Here is a 27,008-nt window from a genome sequence, read left to right on the forward strand (position 1 = left end):
TGGGGGTGACAACTGCACTACATTTTGAGATGTTACTCTATTCTGCCCAGAAAATCTCTTCCTTTTTAATCTTATATTTCTAGTAATCAAGTTAAAGTCAAATTAGCAGGTCATAGTCTGCGAGCATTTAAAATTCCCCACCTCACGAGGAAAATTATCAAAGAGATAAAATGATCATGGACACCTCTTCTTCCTCAGGTTTACCAAGACTGAATACGTGGCAGGCTATATGTAAAGTAAAATCTATCTAAACGAAGCACCATCGTCTTCTTTTTATTACCCATTATGAATACGTTTAAAGAGATTTAATAATATAGATTTGCCAGGAAACTTAAGCTCTAAATAAGTTCTTTATATTTCTCTTTAAAATGTATTTTTATGTGCTAAAATAAAGACTCTTCTCTCCAAGTTTGTCATTGATTAGTCAACCGCACTGGCAGAAAGAACTAAATGTTTTGCTTGGTCTTCCGCCTCCTCATTCACAAAGAATCAAAATTATAGTTATCGCGTTAAAACAATCAGCTGCTTAAAACTCCCATTTATGTGAGGCAGTCAAAGATTATTGAGAACTGATGGTTATTAAACATGAAATTATAGGATTTGTGTTTGATTTTAATAGTCTCTCATGTGCATCAAAAAGAGTTGCTTCCTCTTATTGTATGAAACCTTGCCTCTTTTATTGTTTTACTAATACATTGTTATAAATACTTATGTCATACAATGTACAATAGGAAAAAGTCTCTTTGTTTATCATTAGCATGAGAAATCAGCCCTATGTGCAATTCAACACATTTCAAGACAAAAAGAAACCACCGATCTCCAACCTCCAGTGCAAGAGAAACTAAGCAGAAAGAGTTGCCTCCTATGTTTTTTAAAACAATATATAAAACTAGATGGATGGGGAGGGAAGGCAAAGAGTTGATTCGCGTGACCAGGGTGAAAAGAAAAACAAACATTATAGTTGCAAAAACATATATTCCATAACAAGTTCTTAAGACTCCCAGGTGCAACATCAGCATCGCTCAAGTCTCGATTTTTATTGTAATCTTGTGGCTTTTTATTTGTAACTTATATGAAAAGAATCATATTGATTGGGGCAGATTTAACTCAGTAAAACCTATTCTACTGAGATTGTCTGTGCTAGGTGATTTTATCAAGTTCTCTTTTGGTTTCATTTTCTTCCTCATCCCTATTCCCAGGGGAGGCTGCAGCCCAGCTTGCAGAGCAAATTGCCCTAAATTGAGTTCTTTCTCTGGCATAGACAGGGCTGCCTTTGGCTCCTCGGCTTGAAAACTTTATGCATTCTTTTTTCCTTCTTCCTTAACAATCGCCTTCCCTTTTTCCAATTAAAATGGAGAAGTTTGCACCGGTACCTGCTCCCAATTAAATGAATACTGCATTACCAGCCGCACTCCCGGATCTTCTTTACCCTCCCTTCATTAGCCTTATTCCTCTGAGGCTGCCTGGCTGTCTGCCAGGGACTTATGGCAAGAATTCAAAATCTTGCACACTTTATCCCCTCCAAATCATTCTTGAATATAAGCAGTCTGCTCCTTAGGCCCAGCATGAGAAATCCAAGAACGTGTTCAAAATGGATAGGGGGTGGGGAGGGAGAGGAGAGAAAAATGATTTATTTAAAAGGCAAAAAGCCTATGCAAAGGAAGACAAGCTAAGAGAGGTTAAGCTTCCCAGTTAATTGACCTTAGTTTCTTTTTTAAAAGCCTGAATAGGAAGAACAACAAATGACAGTTCGATGGCCTTGCTTTATTTCTGAGTGCCTTCGTGCCTACAGGAAGTACATCATCATCTTCACACCTCAGGCATGCAGACTCCCCAACGCTCAGATTATGCACCATGACCGAAAAAGCCAACCTCGGAAGCTTAGGCAACTGCTTTTTCATAAAGATCAACGTGGAATTTTCCAACAAATGTGAGTGCTGTGGGGCCATTGCATCAGCCATCCTCAACTGACACTCAGAATCAGTAAGTGTGCGTCAAGCTGTCATCAATGATGACCCAGGTGTCAGGCCACAGAAACAAACAGGCATTCTGTTTGTTTCCACTGCTTTCAGAACTGTGGAAATTCTATTTATGGAGTCTTTGAACACATTTTAGCAGAATATGTGATCAAACCCAAGTTCTTGTACAGACTGTCTGTGTGGCCTTGGGCAAGTTAATTAACTTCTCTGAGTCTCGTGGTCCTCATTTCTAACATAGGGACAATAACTATCTAGCACCAAATGCTAGATAAGGTAAGGGGAACATGTAAATTACTTAGCCCAATTCCTGTGCATGGTACACAGCTAGTGTAAACTCTTATTATCGTCACTACTAGTGTTGATATTAAGCAAAAATATACCATATTATCCAACAGAACTTTTGGAGCCTTTCCCAGAACATGGCAAGGGCTAGGGACAACTGGTAGATGATTTTTAACTTTACAAAATGAAATTAATGTGCTATTGGACTCTCCAAAGCTGACCCTTGTTTGGCACAGACCCCAGCACAGCTATGACCTACACTAAGGTCATTATTAGAAAACCTATCACTTAGTCGTAATTATAAGTCATCAAATTCTTTAAGTACCTTAGAAAATATATAGTCATTGTTGACTTTTTCTAAGGACAATACATTATTGCATACTTTAAAACATTCATCCCAAAGTCAATTTGATTCAGTTCTGAGAATTAATAGAATTTAATTTATCTCTTAGTGAGAAACTTTCAAGGCATGCCATAGTGCCACAGTTTACCACTTTAAAGCAAGAAGAGCCATAATTACTAAATATTTTAAGTGATTATATTGATGAAAAGACAAAAAGAAACTGTACATTTATGAAAGGGGATAAATATCACTATCACATTTGTACTGACCATTTTTATCTCCCAGAACAGACACAACTCTTTTCTCTACACAAGCTGCAAGATTATTGCCTGATTTGTAAGAAATACACTGTGTTGTCTGAGAAACCCAAGGCAGCAGACATATTCTCACTACAGGAAGGTACTCTGTAAGTACCATTTTTTTTTTTGATTCATCAAATCCAAGTCCAATTTCCCACAGCACTTTGTACAATTATAGGAATGCAAACATTGGAATAAGAGAACTGGAATTATATTCAAGCCTCACCTTTTTCTTGCTATATGCAACCTCTAGAAAGTTACTTTAGCTTCTCAGACCCTCAATTCCTCAAATATAAAATAGAGCTAAATAGCTGTAATGTGAAGTCATTGTAAGAATTATATTTGAAATGTTTAACTTGAGCCATAAAAAGCTCTTACTTTTACCATCATCATTATCACTATGATTATTGTCAAGTTTTTTACTTTTTAAAGCTTAGTTCTTACAATAGGGAAAGAACCTGAAATATTAAGTAAGAGACTTTGAAGTATGTCATCAAATGCTACTGGAACTGCATTGAACCCAATAGTGGTAACACACACTCAATGGTTTAGATCAAGCATATTTGAGGGAAACTAAATTGGTATGGGTTTTAGAGATACAGTTTTAAGGCATGAATTGTGAGTCTACTACATCCAGAAATTATCTAAATTGTTTAACAGAAAGACATAATCACATGCACTAGAATGTAAGATATAAAAAAGGTTACATAGCAATGGCAGTCAGGACTTAACCTCAGGTTGGCCAATTTGAGGTAAAGGTCTCCCGGGTGATATTTATACTCATAATTCAGAGAAGTCATATTACCCGGTTACATGAAGGGAAAAAAATTTTCAATAAGAGAGTATGGCATTTTCCAATGTTGTACTATCACAGGCATTTTTAAATTACAAAATTAATTTTAAAGAAAAATTTATTCTAAACCTGAAGTATCACAGGTATATTCCCTGAAACCAGCCCCCTTGTTATCGGCTCCTGCCTTGGTTCATGGCACTATCATCCACCCACGTCAGAAATTTGAGAGCCATACTGATATTTTTCCCTTCAATAAGTTACTTGTACTAACAATTATATTTCCATAACATTGACCAAAGCTGAATCTTCCCTTCAGTCTTTGATCATACTACCTTAACTCAGAGCTTCACTGGCTCAGGCCTGAACTCCCAACTAGTCTCCTTTACCATAGCTTTCCTACTCATTCCTCACTCCACATTCTACTCTCTGTTCTTTCGCATTCTCATCAAAATGACCTTCCTAAATGGTCGGGTTGTGCTACTCCCCAACTTGAAACTTTCAATCTCATGTCAGATTCACCTCAGCCATCCTCCTATATGCCTGTCTCTCTGCACTCATCCTCAATCAAAGCCCACTCTTATCTTATTCCCCATGCCTTCTGTGTGTCAGCCATTTTTTTCTTCATCTTTGCCCGTTGTTCTTTATACCATTCTTCTAGTCTGCAATGCCATTCTCTTTCCCACTCAGTCTAAATATTCCTTTAATGCTTAAAAATGAACTAATGTAAGTTTTATAAAGACCTATTAGATAAAGGTTGTCTCAGTTACTGAGACAAGTATGTTAAAATCTCTTTAGATTGTGGCTTTGTTGATCTTCCATGCAGTTCTATCCATTTATGCTTTATATATTTTTATATATTATTATGTATACATAATTTCTATATATATAAGCATATATATATTTATATGTTCCATTTAACTTTATATTACTTTAAAGTCTATTTTGTATAATAATGGTACAGTTACAGCAGGTTTCTTCTGGTTAACATTTGGGATAATTTTTCCATCCATTTACTTGTTCTTTGCTGTGTCTTTATGTTTTAAGTATGAATCTTTAGGTTGCATACAACTGGGATTTAAAAAATCCAGTCTGACCATTTCTGTCTTTTAATTGCAGAGTTCACTCTGTTTTCATTAATTGGGATTACTGGCCTATTTGAATTTATTTCACTTAATTCATGCACTTGAGACTGACCTATTTGATTTTCTTTTCTGTTTCTCTGTGTCCTTAATTCCTACCAGAATGATTTCCTAAGCAACTATAATATTACAAGCATTATTCTGGGCATTGGAGATCAGAGCTAAAGGGGATAGACAAAATCCTTTCTCTCAAGGAAATTACATTCTAGTGGGAGAATACAGACAATGGATAAGTAAATAATTGAATAGTAATTTAAATAGATGTTAATGAAGATACAAAAAAATCATGTTCTATTCTTATTGTCCTTAATCTTTTCAGAAAATCAGTTTTTCTACTCAGGCTACAAAAGTAGCTTTGTGTGTCTCTCCTTCTATTTCTCCTCTTCTGATACATCTGCTTCACTAATATTCTTATAATTCAAATATTACAAGCTTAAAACCTTCAGTGTCTCCCTGTTAACTACTTCACTGAGCAAAAATACCTTAGCCTGACATTCAAAGTCCTCTACAAAATGACTTAGCCTATGTTTTCCAGCTCTTTCTTCTATATATCCTTATATCCACTATTCTACTCTCCAGCCAAATGAACTAGTTAATTCCTATTACCAAACACATCTAGTTATTTTTTGTCTTGCCTCTTACTCCTCTTTCTCATCCTTTCCATTGGATTAACTCTCCTTTCCACTATCTTTCAAAGCATAATTTGAAATATTACCCCCAAAACACCCTTCATGATTCCATGATTCCATATATTTGTGAGTTCTCTCTCTTCTGAATTCCATAGCACTTACTACTTTTCGCCTTTTTATAAGGTACCATCCTATTTTTTTCCACTTATTGTAGTGTAAACTTCTTAATGGCAGGACTTTTTCTTACTCATTTTGACTTTTAAACAGTACTCAGTACAATGTCCTGAGCACATGAGCGGTAAATATTCTTTTTTTTTCTTTCAGGTTTTAATTTAAATTCTAGTTAGTTAATATATGGTGTAATATTAGTTTCAGAAGTAGAATTTAGTGATTCATTGCTTACATACAACAACCAATGCTCATCACAAATGCCCTCCTTAATGCCCATCACCTATTTAACCAATTGCACTACTATGTATTTACCCAAAGAATACAAAAGTACTGATTCAAAGAGGCACATGAACCCCAATGTTTATAGCAGCATTGTTAACAATAGCAATATTATGGAAAGAGCCCAAATGTCCACTGACTGATAAATGGATAAAGAAGTTGTGGTATATATATACGATGGAATATTACTCAGTCATAAAATAGCAGTAAATAACTCTTGAATTAAATTAACAAATATGTCTAAGCCTGGCCACTACCTTATACTATCCATCTTTATCCTATCTGGTAAAAATGCCACTAAATGGCCAAAATATAAAAAATTATGTTGCCTGATCCTGGAGAAAATTTTTTTTTGAAAAGTAAAACACCTCAAATGATTCAAAAGCTCTGGTTAAATTGTAAAAACTAAGTAGGCAATAGAAATATAGTGAAATATATCCATATTTACTTATAGTTCAAGTAATGAGCAAAAGTACATCTTGCTTGCTGGGAGTGGGGGAGGTAGGAAGAAGAGAAGAAGAAAAGACTGGGGAGTAATTACTTCAGATATGACATATTAAAAGTTCCTTGAAAATGTGGACACATTATTAATACATTCATGCAACATTTTTCAAGAAAACATGTATGGAGTACCTACTACATGCAAAGCAAACACTGTGCTAAGCTCAGGGAGTACAAAGATGAATAAGGCTTAATATTTGCCTTTAAGTAGCTGGAGCTTAGTGAAAAAAAAAGATAAACAGCGGAAAAGGTAGTATCACAACAGAAGGATCTACAAAGTAAAACTGGAGAACTCAGGCAGGAGGCTGTGTAAAGGTTTCAGGTGAATTAGCTATTCTACTGAGAAAACAGCATGACAGCTGGAAAAGGCAGGCCTTTATGCTTTCATAATATTTATGCCCTCTCCTAACTTGCAGGTATTATAGTGATAAACTGATAATATTTTAAATAGCATTAATGTCACACTATAGAGGTATCACTATCTTTTGCATGTAAGATACCTTACAAACTTCTGATTAAGCATGACAGTGGATGCATGCATTTACTTATTCCTTATCCTTACAAAACCACACTAAACTGAATGTGAGAGAATTTTAAAACTTATAAATCTAAAGATGAAAAATAGGAGAGAACATACCAGATAAGCAATATCAAAAACATTTCTGAAATGTTGGAAGACAGATGGATGAACAGTGACTGTTACCAAACCAGATAAAGCTGAAACCTCATTTTAAATTGAAGCCAGTAAGAAACTGGCAATTCTACCAAAAAGCCCAGAAACTCTCAAGACACTAGGTGTCTCTGAAGGTATACATAGGTATATATGGTATATATACTCTGAAGGTATGTGTATGTGTAAGTATGTATGTGTGTGTGTGTGTGTGTGTGTGTGTGTGTATATATATACATTTATATACGCACAATATACATTATATGCATACATATAATGGGGAAAGAGTGTATGAATGAAACAAGAGGACTACTTGAAAGACGACTACTACCTAAGACATAAGTAGATGCTGGATCCCTTTCCTTACCCCAACAGACGATCAGAGGTTTATACTGTAGAGATTTGTATAGTGAATGACAGGGTAAGATGTTTTATTGAGTAACAGGGGATGAAGTGCAAAACCTTGTATTGAACAAGGAGAACTTCAGGTCATTTTCTGGCTGTGTCCAGAACATGGACCACTAGGCGTTCACTCTCCAAGCATAAAATCGGAGAAGTCCTCTCTAGACAAATTATAAGGTCCAGAGAAAACACATAAACCACGAGATGTAGGGGCTCCAAATTAAAAAGCTATGTTACCACCTTATTACATGGTAGTAATGCATTTCCATTATAAATAGGCTTTCCAAATAAGTATGAGGTCCTTACTCTCAAATATAGAGACACAGCCAAGGATCACCAAACACATGGAGAAATCTTCTAGCATGAAAGAGAAAAAAAACTGATTATGGAATATGAATGGGGTCAGGTTTCTGGACAGAAATATGAAAACTAAAAGATAATTAAGGAAAGTTTACAAGGTTTTGATGCATCTCATGTATTAACATGGAAAAGGGTGATAGTTGAAGAATAAACACACAGATTATTAAAGGGAAAAGATATGGAAATATGAAAATTCAAAGAAGTGATTCAGTGTGTTCACCGGCTGATCCAAAAGCAAATTCCATCACTTTTCAGTGTTGAAGGCATGGTTGCAGAAAACTCTGAAGGAAATATTTAAAATCAATTCTATTGACAAAGTTTTGCTAATTGATTTATTTGAAAAGCTCTTGAAATATACTGACATACTTCTTCATTGACAGCTAGATTATGTAGAAAGAATTGTTGCTTGTTGGAGGTGTCATTCGTACCTGATTCTCATTATGGAAATCAATGTCACAGATGTGCCTCTCTCTTTAACATTGTGGAGCAAAATAAGAAAATGAACTGTTATGTTTAACCTTTCTCCTAAAATAAAAAACTGGCTAGAAATTAAAATTCTAGCCATAATTTTCAGGTCCCCTGAGTTTCCCCAAAAGTCTTACAATAAAACTTTAACTTGGGCTAGTTTTTAGTGGCTACTTATTCCCTGCAACAATCCCTAAATGGGTATGTGTAACAAAGCATAAGCAATATAAATAGAACAAGATTTCATGGGAAACTTCCCTACTTAGCTATTTACTGATTGTTCTTTAATTAAAAGCACTTGATTACATTTTCATTCCTACAGGAAGAGTCTGCAAGTATAACAGGAAACACTTTCTCCTTCACCTCAATCTAGACTCAACTCAAATCTTCCCAAAACACTTCAAACATACTAGCTCATAAATTCAGACTTCATCAGGAAGCCCGGCTGCCATGGGAAATTGGCCTTCTGTTTTGGGTAAATCAAAAGGAGAAAGACAGAAAGTTACATTGTGGGTCAGGAATGCACAAGAAGCTCAGTATCCAACTAAGAAGTGAAATAGATTTATTTAGTGAAAATAAAAAGCAACCTTTTATTTCCAAAACCAACCTCTTTAACTTTACATAGAGTTAGTCAAATTATGCTATTTTCCAAAATTAAATAAATTTGACTAGGTTATTATTCAGCCCCTTTCCAGTTTCCAACAAACGAAGCAAATGTTCATCACAATGCAATGAAAACTCAGTAACGGGCTCAAAATTCACAAACTTTTGTCCAAAATAATCATCTGAATCCCTAGAAATAAGAAACACAAAACCTAAATCTTCTCCTCCTTCTTCTCTATCTACTCAAAATAACCCATCCCAAAGCAAAAACAACCATTTGCACAATGCTCAATGGTACAAATATATACAACAATCCCCAAATTAATTTCCAGAAGCACCAAAAGTTCCAAATTATGGATGGAAACACTAAATTAACTAGAAAATGTTTCAAAGTTCTGGGTTTCTTTTGAGAGGATAGTAACCTGTCTCAAGAGCAGAGAGAGGTAATCTTAATATGTAACCTTCTTAAAAACTGGACGAAGGGGATGCTAGTATGCAATGGGAAAGTTTCCTATATGAATAAATTATATGGTCTATAATTTGCTAATATTCAAACTATTTAATAATGTACTGAATTTTTTCTTTTCTTTTTTAATTTTATTTATTTATTTATTTATTTATTTCTCACTGAGGTAAACCTCTTGGGTTTAACTCAGAGTCATGTCCATCAAAGCCTTTCTGAGGCAAAGAATGAGCCTGTACACATAAGACAATTCCCCAAGGAAGATATTTTCTAATCGTTTTTAAAAAATTTTTTTAATGTTTATTTATTTTTGAGAGAGAGAGTGAGACAAAGAGTGAGTGGGGGAGGGGCAGAGAGAGAAGGAGACACAGAATCTGAACCGGGCTTCAGGCTCTGAGCTGTCAGCACAGAGCCTGACATGGGGTTCAAACTCAGGAATGGCAAGATCATGACCTGAGCTGAAGTCAGACACTTAACCAACTGAGCCACCCAGGCACCCCAGATATTTTCTAATCTTAACCAAACATTGCCCTTCCTTCCTGAGTCTAAAACTACAGGGTAATTAATTCCAATACAAGAACCATTATAAAATCATTTTAGAAGACCCTCGACAAGGGTAAAATTGGCCTCATTATCTCAGTGTACTCACACATTTTGTGCACAGGCTCAGGACATAAGGAGTCAAAACCACCTCTGATGCTTCTTGACAGATTGGAGATGAACCGGATTCCACAAGGGTGCACACGCCAAGGACATCTAGAAGCCAAATGACAAAAAATTAAAATTTACAGATTCTGTCTGTGCAGACACAGGAGCAACTCTGATATTTTTAAACTCTGAGTGTACCATCAAGAGAATCAAGTCCATTTTTTGTTATGCTTTGTTATTTCAAGACTTCATCAAAAATAGCCCCATGCCCTGACACCAGATCTTCTATGTCAGAAACTTACTCCTCTGTAATTTATGTTAGCTTCAGTTTTCATTTCAAGAAGGATAGAATTTCAGATAAGATGTTGGCTTTTCATGAAGATTTATTCAAACATTTCATGAATTTTATAATTAAAACTTTAATTCATTTGCAGAAAGAACATCTTAAAATGTCTAATAGAGAAGTTAAGAAGACAAGCTTTGAGAAACTGGTATGAGTTGGAATAGTTTCTTGCAGATAAAAATGGAATAATAATAGCACCTACTTCATGATGGAGATGCTAGGATTAAAATTAAGCATAGCATTTGACATATGATATTTTAAAAATATGAAATTTGTTATTTTAATTATTAGTTCCCATCCACTCAAAATTCACATACACTTAAGAACCACCTTTCTTACTCCCTTTGCAGGTAATTACTCCTTTTTAATTAATGAAGGCAATTACTTTAGAATATTTTCCCATAGTCAAAGGAGAAAAGCAGAAAGCTTTAATGAAAACAAAACAAAACAAAAACAAAGAACTTTCAGTGAGCTAAGGGACTACCTTAAACCTGAAAATCAAGATTAAAAAAATCAGTAGCAGGGTCCTCAGAAAAAAAATCCAACAACTGTACAGCACTTTGTAACATCTAGCAAAAGCATGAGACCAAGCGCTAGGAGCTGCACTATGTCCTGTCAGTTCCCTCTACCTCATGCAGTGTCACTAAACACGTACAGCAGACTCCTTAGTTCTTTATTTTCCTGAGTTTCTCCGAAATCAGAATCAAACAAAATGCTTCTAAGTGAGTAGTTTATTTGAATGCAGTCCCAGAAAGTATGATCAGGGGATAAGTGAAACCAGAAGGAGAACAAATAAATACAAGGATGTATAATCAAGTCAGTGTAAGCCACTGGTTGCTTCACCTAGTAAGACCTTCTAAGAAGCCTTATGGAACTGACTTTAGAACCTTGTCCCCAAAGGAAGAAAAGGGGAAACATTAATCCACAGGCTCCCATTCCACAAAGGCCAAAGAGCACTCTGAATGCTGCCACCTACATTGCAACTCCAAGTTTCTCATATATGATTGCCAAACAGGTTTCTACAGATGGTCTCATGCCATGTGTGAGTGAGACATTATTAATTTGCATCTACATAAAATAAGCCAAAGCCTGACTGCAACTGACAGTAACAGCCACAGTTGAAATAAGTGTTGAGAATTTAAAATAATGTACTAGAGTTGAGCATACAAAAATCAATCAAGGGCACCTGAATGGCTCAGTCGGTTAAGCATCCACTCTTGATTTTGGTTCAGTTCATGACCTTACAGTTTGTGAATTCAAGCCCCATGTCAGGCTCTGCACTGACAATGTGGAACCTGCTTAGGATTCTCTCTTTCCCTCTCTCCGTACCCCTCCCCTGCTCAGACACATTCTCTCTCTCTCTCTCTCTCTCTCTCTCTCTCTCTCTCTCTCTCTCAAAATAAATAAACATTAAAAAATTAAAACAAAAATCAATCAGTGTAATACATTACATTAATTAGAATGTAGCAGGGGAAAAAAACAGGTCCTGGTTCAAGACAGCAACATAGGGAGACTCTGAACTCACCTCTTCCACAGAACACACCAAATTATACCTATTAATAGAACAATTCCTCTTGAAGAAGAACTGAGGGCTGACTGAACAGCTACTAAACAACCGAAGACAGAGAAAATGGCAAGAGAACAGGAAGACAGACCGAGACAAAGGTAACCCCCATCCCTGAGCTCCTAATAGCAATGGGGAAGGATTAGTACTGAGGATACTGTGCCTCTATCGTTAGGCACAGAAAAAAAGCCGTGGTTGAAAAGAGCAGCTAGCACTTAAAAGGGACAACACAACTCTGCCAAGTGGCAGAGGAGATGCAAGAAAGCTCTTCAGATCAGAGGGACTGGAGAACATGTGGTTTATGCTCCCACCTCACTTTAAAAGCCTTGACCACAGCAGGGTCAGGACACTGTCAGGCAGTCCAGTCCTCTCAGTGAGTTTGCCACTTCAGAGAGCCCAGGGTCCATAAGCACACACCATCTGCCCTGTGTGCTGGGACACAAAAAAAAACCTACAGTTTTATAGGATTGGAGGGCGCTGTTGTTTTACTTTTTAAAATTTATCTTGCCTTTTTTTTTCTCTCTCTCTTTGGTTTTATCCTTTTATTATTCTTTTTTGTTTATTTCTTCTTAATTTTTTCTTTTTTTATCCTTTTTTAAAAATGTTTTTCTCTCTTATTATTCTACCTTTTTTACTATTATTTTTTTTTAATTATTCCTTCTGTAAAAAGCCATGGTTTAAAAGAGTAGCTAGCACATATATACACAGCTCCAACCAGCCAGCAAAAGTCACCAAGTGGGAATACACAAGACCACTCCTTCAACTTTATAAGTAGCCATTTTGCCTAATCCATAGAAAGAAACAGCAAATCAAGCAAAATGGAGAAAGGATATGCTCACAAAGAAAGAACAAGAAAAAACATTCAGAAAAAGAACAAAATGAAACAAAGTTAAGCAATACATCTGCTAAAGAATTTAAAGTAATAATTGTAAAGATACTCATTGGGCTGGAGTAAAGAATGGAAGAACTCAGTGAGACCATCAATAAAGAGAAAATATATTTTTTTCCTAAAGTTTATTTTATTTATTTTGAGAGACAGAGAGAGAGTGCCAGCAGGAGAGGGGCAGAGAGAGAGAAAGAGAGAAAGAATCCCAAGCAGGCTCTGCACTGTCAGCATGAAGCCCAATGCGGGGCTCAATCTCACAAACCATGAGATCATGACCTGAGCCGAAAGTAAGAGTTGGATGCTTAACTAACTGAGCCACTAGGATCCCCAAGATAGAAAATATTTTAAAAAGAATCAGAGTTGAAAAATACAATAACTAGAGTAAAAAACACACTAAAGTGAATCAACAGTAGAATGGCAGATGCAGAAGAACGTATCAACGGTCAGAAAGACTGGGTAATGGTAAGTACACAAGTTGAATGGCAAAAAGAAAAGAATTTTTTAAAATGAGGATAGATTAAGAGATCTCTTAGCAACATCAGGTGAATAAAAATCTGCATTATAGGAATCCCAGAAGAAGAGAGAGAGAAAAATGTAGAAAACTTATTTGAAGAAATAATAACTGAAAACTTCCTAACCTAGAGTGGGAAGGGAATAGTAGCAAGATGTATTCAAAGCGCTAAAAGGAAAACAAAACAAAACAAAACAAAACTACAACTATGAATACTCTGCACAGCAAGGTTATCATTCAGATTTGAAGGAGAGATAGTTTCCCAGATAAACACAAGATAAATGAGTTTATCATCACTAAACCAGACTTACAAGAAATGTTAAAGGGACTTCTTTAAGTGGAAAAGAAATGGCCATAACTGGACATAAGAAAAATATGAATAAAAAGGTGTAAAATATGAGTACATATACATAAAATGTGGATAAGCGAGTATTAAAAGAAAGTATTTTTTTTGCTTTTGTTTGTTTTTTGTTTTTAGAATGTGTTTGAACTTAAATGACCATTGAATTTATATGAACTGCTATTTATTTAGGGTATTATATATGAATCTCATGGTAACCACAAACCCAAAACCTTTGATAGATATAAAAAAAATAAAGAGAAAGAAATCCAAACAAAACACTACAGATACTCATTGATCACAGAGAGCATAAGAGAGGAAGAAAGGAACAGAAAGGATCTATAAAAAGATCCTTTTTGTAGAAAAACAAATGTTTAAAGTGATGATAAGTATACACATAATTATGTTAAATGTAAATAACCTAAACTGTCCAATCAAAAGACACAGAGTGGAAGAATGGGGACAAAGGAGAAAAGATCCATCTACATGCTGACTCACCTCAAACTTGAAAAACCCACAGTTAATCATCCTGAATGGTGCAAAACTGACAGTTTTCAGGAACAAGACAAGAATGTCCATTCTTACCACTTTTATTCAACGTAGTACTAAAAGTCTTAATCACAGCAATCAGAAAAGAAAAAGAAATCAGAGGCATCAATATTGGTAAAGAAGTTAAATTTCACTATTTGCAGATGACATAATACTATACATAAAAAATCCTAAAGATTCCACCAAGAAACTACTAGAAGTAATAAATGAATTTAGTAAAGTGGCAGAATACAACTAGCACTTAAAAGGGGCAACACAACTCTGCAATACCCAGATATTGGTAGCATTTTTATACACTAGCAACAAAATTGCAGAAAGAGACATTAAATAATCCATTTACAATTACACCAAAAACAAGAAAATACCTAGGAATAAACTTAACCAAGGAGGTAAAAGATCTATACTCTGAAAACTATAAAAAATTGATGAAAGAAATTGAAGATGACACAAACAAATGGAAAGATATTCCATGCTCATTGACTGGAAGAATTAATATTGTCAAAATTTCCATGTTACCCAAAGCAATCAACAGATTCCATGCAATCACTGTCAAAATACCAACAGACTTTTTCACAAAACTAGAATAATACTAAAATTGTATGGCACCACAAAAGACCCCAGATAGCCAAAACAATCCTGAGAAAGAATAAAGCAGCAGGTATCACAATCCCAGGTGTCAAAATATACTAAAAAGCCATAGTAATCAAAACAGTATGGTACTGACACAAAAATAAACATACAGATCAACAGAACAGAATAGGGACCCCAGAAATAAACCTCTATGACAAAGGAGGCAAGAATATACAATGCAGAAAAGAAAGTTTTTTCAACAAATAGTGGTAGAAAATTGGGCAGCTACATATATAAGAATTAAACTGGAGGGGAGCCCTGGTGGCTTAGTCGGTTGAGCATCCGACTTCAGCTCAGGTCATGATCTCGTGGTTGATGAGTTCAAGCCCCACGTCGGGCTCTCTGCTGACAGCTCAGAGCCTAGAGCCTGCCTCGGATTCTGTGTCTCCCTCTCTCTCCACCCCTCCCCACTAATGCTCTGTCTCTCTCTGTCTCAGACATAAACAATAAAAAAAATTTTTTAAAAACTTAAAATGGATTGAAGACCTAAAAGTAAGACCTGAAAGCATAAAAATCCAAGAAGAGAGCACAGGCAGTAATTTCTCTGATATCAGCGTTAGCAACATTTTCCTAGATATGTTTCCTAAGGCATGGGAAACAAAAGCAAAAATAAAGTTGGAACTACACCAAAATAAAAAGCTTTTACACAGCAAAGTTAACTATCAACAAATCAAATAGTCAACCTACTGAATGGAATAAGATATTTGCAAATGATATATCTAATAAATTATATATATATTATATATAATGTATATATATATTATATATATAATATATATCCAATACATAATTATATATCCAAAATAAAGAATTTATACAACTTGACACCAAAAAAACCCAAAAAGTCCAATCAAAAAATGAGCAGAGGTCCTGAATAGACATTTTTAAAGAAGATATTCAGATAGCTAACAGATACATGAAAAGATGCTCAACATCACTAATCATCAGTGAAATGCAAATCAAAACCACAATGAGTTATCACCTCATATCTTTTAGAATGGCTATAATCCAGAAGACAAGAAATAACCAATGTTGGCAAGGATGTAGAGAAAAAGAAACCCTTATACACTGTTAATGGGAATGTAAATTAGTATAGCCACTGTGGTAAACAGTATGGGGGTTCCTGAAAAACTTAAAAAAGAAGGCCACTGGGGTGGTTCAGTTGGCTGAGTGTCCCACTTTTGATTTTGGCTCAGGTCATGTTCCCAGGGCCATGGGATTGAGTCCTGCATTGGGCTTTGTGCCGAGCATGGAGCCTGCTTAAGATTCCCTCTTCCCCCTTCCTAGTGTGCTCTCTCTCTTTCTCTCTAAAACACACACACACACACACACACACACACACACACACACACAAATAGAAATATCAGATCCAATAATTCCACTACTGTGTATTTACCCAGGGAAAACAAAAGCACTAACTCAAAAATATATGTACCACCATGTTTACTGCAGCATTATTTACAATAGCCAAGCCATAGAATGGAAGCAATCTACGTGTCCATCAAAAGATAAATGGATAAGAAAAATATGGTATATGTTGGTAACACACACACACACACACACACACACACACCCCCACAAGAATATTACACACCCATAAAAAAGGATAAGATTGTGCCATTTGAGACAACATGGATGGACTTAAAGGTTATTATGTTATACATCAGACTCAGAAAGACAAACATCATATGATTCCACTCATAAATGGAATCTAAAAAAAAAGAGGAATCAGAATTATAAAGAGATAAACTGATGCTTGTCAGAGGGGAGGGGGATAGCGCACTGGGATAAATGATTGAAGGATAATGGGAGATACAGGTTTCCCAATATGGAATAAGTAAGTCACATGAATAAAAAGCAGAGCATAAGGAATATAGTCAATATTATAATAGTGGTTTAATGGCTTATATGGTAGCTATACTTGTGAACATAACATAAAGCATAAACTTGTCAATTCACTAAATTGCACACCTTAAATTAATATAACACTGTATGTCTACTATACTTAAAAAATATTTTAAAGGAGGATAATAATATAAAAAGAACATGATCATCTCAATTGATGAAGGAAAATGATTTTGTGAGATCTAATATCTTCTCATGATAGATATATTCAATAAACTGAGAAGAAACTTTCATGGTAGATAAACATAATAAAGGGAATGCATGAAAAACTCATGGCCAAAATAATACTCACTAATGAAAGACCTAAAAATTTCCTCCTAAAGTCAACAACTAGATAAGGATGCTCACTTTCACCATTTGAATTCAACATTATACTAGATAGTCTAGCCATAGTAATTGGGCACACACAAAAAAATCTGTCCAAATTGGAAAAAATTATTTTCATTCACAGATAAAGCTTGACTATAGTCTGTGAAAACTCCCCTGTGCCTATGTCTGCAATCATCTTTAGGCAAGACTAAATGTTGTGCAAGTCATAGTTGAGCATTCAATAGCATTGCCTTGGATGGGAGGGAAAGGATAATAAAATATATCTTTGACTGTTCTCTGCTTCTTATGATGCTGAAACTTCCATCTCATTGTACATTTAAAACTAAAAATAAGATTAGGCCTAATACAAAGGTCAACTCTAAATTTTCCAGGAATGCAAAATAACAACTAACTTCTTCAACTCCCAGAAGCCATGATTCGATAGAGACCAGCCATCAGCCTTTATCAATCTTCCCACAAGACATCAAGCACCCTTACTGCTTGGATGCCTGCTAGAAAAGTCTTTAGAGCACCCTTTTGGTTTTATCCACCCAAATAGCTTATTACAAAAGAGCAACCTATTCATGCCTCTCTACTGTGGCACAGAAAGGAAGAAAATTTATGAGTGTGTGTGTGTGTAAATCATATACATGTATATATTACACAGGCAATTTATAATTTTATCAGCAACCCTGAATGAAGCTATTATTGTTTGCTTTGTAAAACAGAAAACTGGGGATTTAAAATAACTTGCTAAATGTCACAGTATACATAGAGGACTACACGAGTATTTGGATTCACTCTATGTGACCACAAATCCTGTATTCTTTCCACTCTAGCACACTCTACCAATGAGGCCAACACCTAAAAAAGAAAAAAAGAGGGAAAGAAAAAGCAGTTATATCAAGTTTATGATTACAGAACAGTTAACAGCTTTTTAAAATTTGGATCCATTAAATTAATTATGTATCATTTCTTAATAAACACCCTTAATCTGCTAATAAAACATATGTAATATGAACCCATTTTCCACTATGGTTGAAACACAATTTATTCATATTAAACAGAAGCCATGTTTTAGCCCCCGCTCCTTTCCCCGATATAAGAGATGATCATATACATATACTGTATAGATACTCTTCTCAACACAGCTACAAAAGGCAATTAAACTGAGCTTAATAAGTTTGCAGTTTTGCTTGCAGCCTCAAAAGGAGCAAGGCTATGTGTGTAACCCCCTTTTTATGGGATCTTACTGAGATCAGAAAGGAATAATTAATCATTGATTAAGGCACAGTAAATCTCCCACACACTAAGACTAATTTATTGAGCTATAAACCACAGTACAATCACTTGTGTGCTATCGTTCATTCATGCACAGAAGAAAATTATAGATACCACTTAGAAAAAAAAATACTGACAACAAGGAATATTTTGTGTTTATTTTAGATTAAGAGCAATTGAACATTCACCCATTCAATACCAACACTAAACACCCACACACACACACACACACACACACACACACACACACACACACACTCTTTATTAGTAATATGCTCATTTTATTCACTCATAATTCTGTTTAAGAAAACTAATATTAAGGGGCACCTGGGTGACTGAGTCAGTTAAGTGTCTGACTCCTGGTTTCAGCTCAGATCATGATCTCACGGTTTGTGGGTTCCAGCCCCGCATCAGGCTCGGCACTGACAGTGAGGAGCCTGTTTGGGATCTTCTCTCTCTCCCTCTCTCTCTGCACCTCTCCCATTTGTGCTCTCTCTCTCCCTCAAAATAAATAAATACACTTAAAAATAAATTTATTAAAAAAGAAAACTAATATTAAACAGTCTGAAAATACAGGGCATCAGATATTAAGAAAAAAATCTATGCCTTGTACTTACAGTAAAAACAACCATTAAAGAAACACATTGTATGTTTGACTCTGCAGCTAGTGAGTACAAGGCTAAAATGCGTAACATGCATTTAAAATTTCTCACTAGAGGTATATAGTATGTGCAATTAAAGAATCATTACTGAGTAATTATCCATTTATTATGGGTACATTGCACACTAGAATTCTGAAAAAATAATAAATAAATAATTGTGCTCCTTTAATAGACCTTGGAGCTAAAAGAGAAAACAAAGTCACAGAATTGAAAGAGATGAATGTAACTGCATATGCAAACATATTTGACACTTCACATAAACATAAATTTATTCCTTTAGACTTCATCATGTATTAACTGAACCCACAGCCATAGCTAGATATGGGGGAGAAACAGAGGTGAATGGGAGAGATGCCTGCCTACATGTCTAATGGGTCTTAATGCATAAAGTTTTTAAGGGCATATGTATATGTATACCAAAAAGGCAGAGATGAACAAGCATAAACAGTGATGAGGGAGGTGCTAAGGATTTAGTGGTGACCCACTAGCCCTCAGTATACAATGATACTACTCAGCTAATAATATTAACAATTCCTATATTTTCATGCAGCTTCACCGAGGTACACAATAAATCACACCTTTCATCTCTACTAATAATCCTGAATCTTTGATCTCAGAGACCCACTATACTGCTGCCATCCAAATTTGTTTTAGCTCTAACTCAATGCGGAAAGAGGACAACTAGTTCCTAACTTTGACTGATCCGCTACTTCTGACCTCCCTGATAACATCCTTGCACATACAAAACCATGCGTTTCTAGTCCTATTTAGGACCTAGATTATTCTTATTGCTCAGAGACCCTGTAAATAACACAAAGGGAGACTACATATCCCAGCTTTCCTTGCAGATAGAGGGGACATGTAACTCAGTTATGGCCAGTGGAATGTTGGCTGGAAGTGATGTATGTATGCCACCTTAATCTCTGGCTCCTAAAGCAGGCTGCACAAGGCACCACCCTTTTACTATACATTGCCTGTGGGACAGCAAGGTGAGCTTCTACTACATGTTGAAAATAGTAGCATTATTACAGCAGGGGAAGCTCCTGGATCATTGAATGACTAAATAGTACAAAACTTTCCATATTTTCATCACAGACTAGGAACAAAGAGCTTCCCCTTTGGTCCTTGGTTGCTTTAAAATACTCTAGCAACCAAATTACTGAAAGCTTAATAGCCAGTACAAGTATCCCCACTTTTTGAAAGTTTGCATTAAACCACTTTGCTTTTATGAAATACCTAGATTTAAGTACCTGTTTTCACTAACCAAAAGGAATCCAAAGGAGATTTTCACTTTTATGAAAAAAGGTGAAAATCAAAAATAGTGTGTAGTGTTTGTTTTTCAGCAAGCAGTTATAAAGGCAATGTGCACCCCAAGCAGCAAGAGTGGCCCCACTCAGCATCTAAGCATCAAGCCACCACAGCTTTGAACTGTGTCTGTGAGCATGTGTGCTTTGTCTCAATTTATTTTGTGCATCTATTAGCAAGATGTGTCCTAAGGTATCAGAAAAGGCTAAGAGATTATTTTTTGTGTTTGGGAATGCTCAAAAACTTTTAATATAAATTAATGGTAATAACTTCCTTACACCATTTTGGCTTACGAAAGTTTTCATAGGAACACTCTACTTTCACATAGCAGGAAAACCTGTATCATGTTATGCTTGTCTATAATGAGTTAAGACACAGAAGAACTGAGGGTAGAAAGAAGACATAACGTATTGGCCAGCTGAAAGCTGGCACTTTCTTTGAAGCAGAATTATTCTTTTCTAAACCCATATTACTGTTTATGTAATTCTATACCACCCCCACCACCATCACACCAACAACCCCACTTCCACCCTCTGTCCTACCTCCTGGACTGTCCTACACTGTTTTTGTCAATTTATGCCCTTCCAGACCCAACTCTCAAATCATCTTCACAGGAAATCTTACCCAGGTACCATCCCTGCCCTTTGATCACTTCCTCCCTGCATCTCCTGGCATCTACACACACTCCATTGGAGTGAGACAACTATTTGTCATGTGTTGGATTTCCCTGTGAGTACCTCAAAGGCAGAAGTCACCATTTTTGCCATCCCCAGTACCCAGCCCAGAACGGTACTGAGAGTATATACTTACAAATATTGGTTAAATCCATTCTTAATAACTGACATTGTTATTTGACAAAGCTTTTGTTTCAAACTTTTATTTTTGTCTTTCCAGTGAGATTTTAAACTGCCTGAAGTCAGAGCTATATTATGTACTTTTTCCTCTCACAAGCTTGCTTCTGTGTCATGTATTAAGTAGACACAAATAAACTATTAAGCCATTGTGGTTTTCACTCTATATGTTTTTCAAAATGCTCAGAGGCTAGTTAGAAAATTAAAAGATATTTAAGGAAAAAAGGAAAAAAATGTGTATATTCTATAGTTGTTTATGACTTTTTCTCTTATTCTGAGATATTTTCCTGGGTCATGGGTAGAAGGGAAATGTAAGAAATCTTCAGGAATAGGTACTGAAAGAGTACTCCTAACAATGTCCTATTATTTCATATAGAAAATTAAAATAAACAATGGGCATTCTTTCCATTTCTAATAGGTATATAACTGACCTCCCACCAGAAACTTATCACCCTATTAAAAAATGTTACTTCTAATACTAGTCATTTCTCCTTATATTATCCAATATTTGCCTACTACATAAGCATATCCATTCACTGGTAAGATTATCCCTATTATGAGAAAAAATGTACCTTAAGCTACTTTGTTATATGCTTCTTAAGGTCATCTATTTCATTTATTAATTCTTTGCTGCTTCATCTGCCTTCTGATTTTAATTTGGATTCCTATATAGATATGTCCATAGAAAAAGGCTACTCATGGATAGGTGAGTGTTTCAGTATACATAACAGTATCTTGTTCATTTATCCTTGTAAGTTGACATTCTAGGATATTCATCAATAACTATGAAATTTGTTAAGTGTATTATTTTGCACAAAGACTGAGCCACTGGCTGTATGCTGACAATGTGGATCATGATCAACTGGACAAGGTAATACCACCCAGTGGAGAACATCATGTTGGCCATCCAAGGTTCCTTTTGGGATGTTCACCCTATTGTATACTTTACAGCTCCTAAGCACCTGATATTATACTCATTTCAGGTCGTACCTGCTGGAGATGTTTTACTAGATAATATTTAAGATTCTCTTCAATCCTGAGATTCCATGGCTCTAAGCTATAGGTGCCTCCAACAAAGACTATATTTTATTCCTGTTTGTATCCCTATTATGGACTGAATGTTTGTGTCCCCCTACAATCCATATGTTGAGAACCTAACCCCATGTATTATGGTTTGAAGAAGTAGGGATTTGGAAAGTGATTAGGTCATGAGGGTGGAACCCTCGTGTATGGGATTAGTGCCATTATAAAAGGAACCCAAGAGAGCTTCCTTCTTCCTCTACTATATGAAGACACAGCAAGAAGATGGTCATCTATAAATCAGAAAGTAGGACTTTACCTGACATCAAATCTTCTAGCACCTTGATCTTGGATATCACAGACTCCAGAACTGTGAGAAATAAATTTCTGTTGTATATAAGCCACCCAGTCTATAGTATTTTTGTTATAGCTACCCAAATAAACTAAGAAAATCCCCTTACTGTCCAACATAGTTCTAGACAAGGTAGGTAATCAATATGAACATGTTGAATTGTTTATTGATTTACTGTAGGCTTAAAATTTATTGTTTCCCCTTTATCTTAATTAGTTATGGAGAGGGTATGGAGATTAGAGGTGGTGGGAAAGGAGAAATGTGCTCAATGGAAGAACTATGACGTGTCAGGCATTGAGGTGAGTACTAAATCCTAACAACCTTGGAAGTGGGTGTTATTTTATTTCCATTTTATAGTTGAAGAATTTATTGTTCAGAGAAATTCTTTATTCAGTACCACAATGGCAGTAATATAAATATAACTGGTAGGATTTGAATTCAGAGATTTTCTGCTTACCCTACTATCACTTTCTGCCTGTCCCTTCACCTTTTAACACCAGCACCTTATAGAATTCTTGCACAAAATAAGTGTAGTAAATGTTTACAAGATTAATGGTTCCAGTGTTGTTCTCTCAGCTAAGAGGAGTGGTAACAAATGGGGGACTTTATGGTTTGTAGGACATTATAGCTTCTCTTACTTCTTCTCACCCACCCTGCATATCTCCCCTAAAACTTTGAGGCAGCTGTTTAGGAGGCCCACCTCAGGCGTTTTTATCTTAAAAATGTACCTATATTATCCTTAAAAGAGTGTAATTGTACCCCTTTGTTTTCTCTGGATTAGGAAAGGATAAAATGGGGGAAAAAAGAAAGACTTAAAAATAATCAAATATATTTTTACTGGAAGAGGCCTAGAAGGCTAAAGAACAGCAGGGAGAAAAAAAATCCCAGTAGCTACAAGGTTCAAAGAGGAATTTGGAACTTCTCTGAGATATCACCTAAGTTAGAAGATATGTGTAGCATATGCCCTCTCTTTTGATTTTTCTAAATTCTACTTTATTCACTGAAGTTCACGCATAAGTGGAGTTTTTGTTTTGAGGAAACTCAAAAGACAAGGACAAGATAACTAATAAAGATATTAAACAAAGAGACATTCAAATTTTGGTAAGAGAAATCTAGCACCTGAAAAATCCTACTATATAACTGTCAAACAAATATTGAAGTGTTTTCAAATTAGTAGCTTTTCTGAGATATTGACATGATATTAAACAAAGAGACATTCAAATTTTGGTAAGAGAAATCTAGCACCTGAAAAATCCTACTATATAACTGTCAAACAAATATTGAAGTGTTTTCAAATTAGTAGCTTTTCTGAGATATTGACATGACCCAGATAGGCCCTGACCAAAATTTTTTAAACTGAGAGAAATTGCCTTAAGAATGTAGCCTACAGTTTCATCAACACACTTACCTGAATCTAGAATTTTGGAATTAATTATAATTTAAAGAAGAATGTGTCGGAAAAGAATGTATATGTGAGCTTCATTTTCTACTTCACAACTGAATACAAATCAACAAACTCACTATTTGTATGAACCAAAGAAAAACACATCTTTTAATGTTGTTATTTTGGGCATTGACATATATATATAACTTAACATATATATATAGAAAGATATATATATCTTAAATATCTATATATATAACTTAAAAATTATAACCAAATATAATATGTATAACTATATATAATAGTTAATATTATAGTTAATAATAGTTAATAATATAGTCAATAATAGTTAATAATTTTTAAGATCTATATATTACATATAGTTATAAATATATTTATAACTTAAATAAGGCAGGTGGTGGCACCTGGGTGGTTCAGTCAGTTAAGCATCCAACTCTTGATTTCAGCTCAGGTCATGATCTCATAGTTTGTGGGATCAAGCCCTGTGTTGGGCTCTGCTCTGACAGCATCGAGCCTGCTTGGGATTCTCTGTCTCCCTCTCTCTCTCTGCCCATTCCCTGTGCTTGCTTGCTCCCTCTTCTCTCTCAAAATAAATAAACATTAAAAAAAAAGAATTATAACTTTCATTTTTTGTTAAAATATCTTTTCTTCATTAAATAATAGAGATCTTTTATCCATTCCCCAAAAAGTATTTACTGAATCTAGTATAACATGGTAAGCACTAAATCCTGTATAATCAGGATGTTCAAAGTAGACAGTTGATGAATTTCTACCTCATAATAATACATAGTTTATCAGGTAAAGACAGATGTTTTCTTAATTACAAATAATTTCATCCTTTCAACATGTGATGCTATTGGTTATTTCAACATCCTTACTTAGCAACAAATTAATAAACTTATATTGGTCTCCTGACTTTTTTCTGGACCATAAAGTATATAAATTTGGAAACCAATGGAATCAGGATGTAAGAATAGGTCAAGAAACTGAAGTAAAGGGCAGTCTTGGTCATGAGGAAATGAGAGAAATAGCATTTACAAAGCAGGAATGTTATAATCACAGTAGATATTTTTACAGTTCAAGATCTGAGTAGTAGAGCAGTTCTGGCAGCATTAATGCTTTTAGTATGAAAGTAAGTAAATAAGCTGCTGAATCACACTGGAGATACCCACAATTTGCTGTGGACCTCTTATGTGCCATTGGTGTCACGTGTATTATCATTACAACAGAAAAATGGGACATACTATAATTACTATTCTACAAGTGAGGGAAATAAGGTACAATGAGATTAAGAAAATTGCCAAAGGTCACATAGCTAGAAGTGATTCAACCCAGTCTGTACTCCCAAGTCAGTCTTTTCAACTTCCATGCTCTGTAGGCTCCAATGAAAAAGGTCAGTGGTGTAATAGAAACCAAAGTACAGTAAGGCTAGGGAAGAAATAGATGGGTCATCAGTAGGATGGCTGGAAGAAGACTGTGAACCAAGTTACAAGATCACCAAGAAATATCAGGGCTTTGAGAGTTTGTTGGCCACCAATATAGCCTGAATACGAGTCAGAGCACCCCAGAAAACAATGGCATAATTTCCCTGGAGCCAGTAAGGTTGTTTTTTTTTTTCTTTTTTACTCGCAGAAGTAATTAAATCCAGTGGCCTAGCATCCCTGGGAAATATTATTCAAAATGTAGTTTCATGGGAATTTGCTTTATGATAGTAATCCCACAGTAGTAAGAAAGTTGTAGACTCATAATTTTACTTCTATTATCAAATAGAAATGATTCTCAGTTTTCCATCTCTATCAACAAGTTGGTAGGGGCTTTATTATTTTTGCATATTTTAAAACCTAGCAGTATCACTTTGGTTAATATATCCTGGAATATGATATCTAGAATCAATTGTGATATAGTGTAATAAACATATAAATCACTTTGTAATCATCAAATTGAATAAACATTTGTGATTTTTTGATATCCAAAAGCCCAATCAAGTTATCATTTTTAAATGTGTATATATGTGGATATATATATATATATATATATATATATATATATAGCAAAGCCCCATATGAGTACCACCTAGATCAAGAAACAGGATATTAGTATCACCATTTGGAAAACTTTTTGAAATAACACATTTAGGCAATCATCATCAATGACTGCTAACCTTACTGAAAGAGAGACAAGTGGATTACGTTCTTTCTAACACAAGTACACACTACCTGTATTCTCCCCCTTTACCCCCATGGAAGCTAAACCAAAGCAAGCCTCTAATTCTAATTTCCAGTTTACAGTAAATACAGAGGACACAGGAACATATTAAAAAACAACAGCGAGATGCAACCAGCAAATACCAAGACTGTAGAAACCTCCATAGGGCAAATAACCTAGTTTCTTCAAACAGCAACAAAAAATGTAAGAAAAAGAAAGAGAATGAGAGCTTAAAGACAAAAAGGACCTAATTGTAGAATAATAGTATACTTTTGATCCAAAACAGGATATTTTAGAGAGTTAAAAGGAATGCTATTGATATGGAACTCTGGAGAATATACAATGTACAGTCACACCACTCAAGAGGCATAGTGGTCAAATAAAAGAGGTTAGCCATTTTGTGGGTCCTGATTTGAACAAATGAACGGTTAAAAGTATTGAGAATATCAAGAAAACTTGAATACTTATTGGACATTAAATTTTTTAGTGTGATAATGGTATTGTATGTTTTTAATACCTTTTCAATTATAGATACATGACAAAATGTACACATTTGAAAAGATATGATGTATAAGATTTGGTAAAAAATGATCCATGTTGTAAGTAGGGGTAATGGAGTAATAAAGATGAAATAAGATAGTCCATAAATTCATAATTTATGTATGTTTTTAAGATCTATATTATGTATATAATATAATGTTATATACTACTCTAGTGTATTAATTTTCCTTGTTATGTTACATTTCACTGTATGATTACAACATATATTATTTACCCATTCTAGGATTATTGGACATTTGTATCTTTTCCAGTTTTTGTTTATTACAATGTATTATGGGGACACGTTCAGATATTCCTATTAGA

At 35.1% G+C, this 27,008-nt stretch overlaps 1 long non-coding RNA gene across 3 annotated transcripts in view; it reads right to left on the bottom strand.

Annotated features, from left to right (window-relative positions):
• The window catches only part of LOC113598756 (uncharacterized), a 943,191-nt gene that overhangs the window by 630,436 nt on the left and 285,747 nt on the right, over window positions 1–27,008 (bottom strand). For all 3 annotated transcript variants that reach the window (XR_003419461.2, XR_008298453.1, XR_008298454.1), the window contains one exon: window positions 10,028–10,134. This is a non-coding gene — a long non-coding RNA (uncharacterized LOC113598756). The remainder of the gene's footprint in view (window positions 1–10,027; window positions 10,135–27,008) is intronic.

The sequence above is a fragment of the Acinonyx jubatus genome, chromosome B2 (assembly GCF_027475565.1).
Source record: "Acinonyx jubatus isolate Ajub_Pintada_27869175 chromosome B2, VMU_Ajub_asm_v1.0, whole genome shotgun sequence".
Taxonomy (NCBI): Eukaryota; Metazoa; Chordata; class Mammalia; order Carnivora; family Felidae; genus Acinonyx; species Acinonyx jubatus.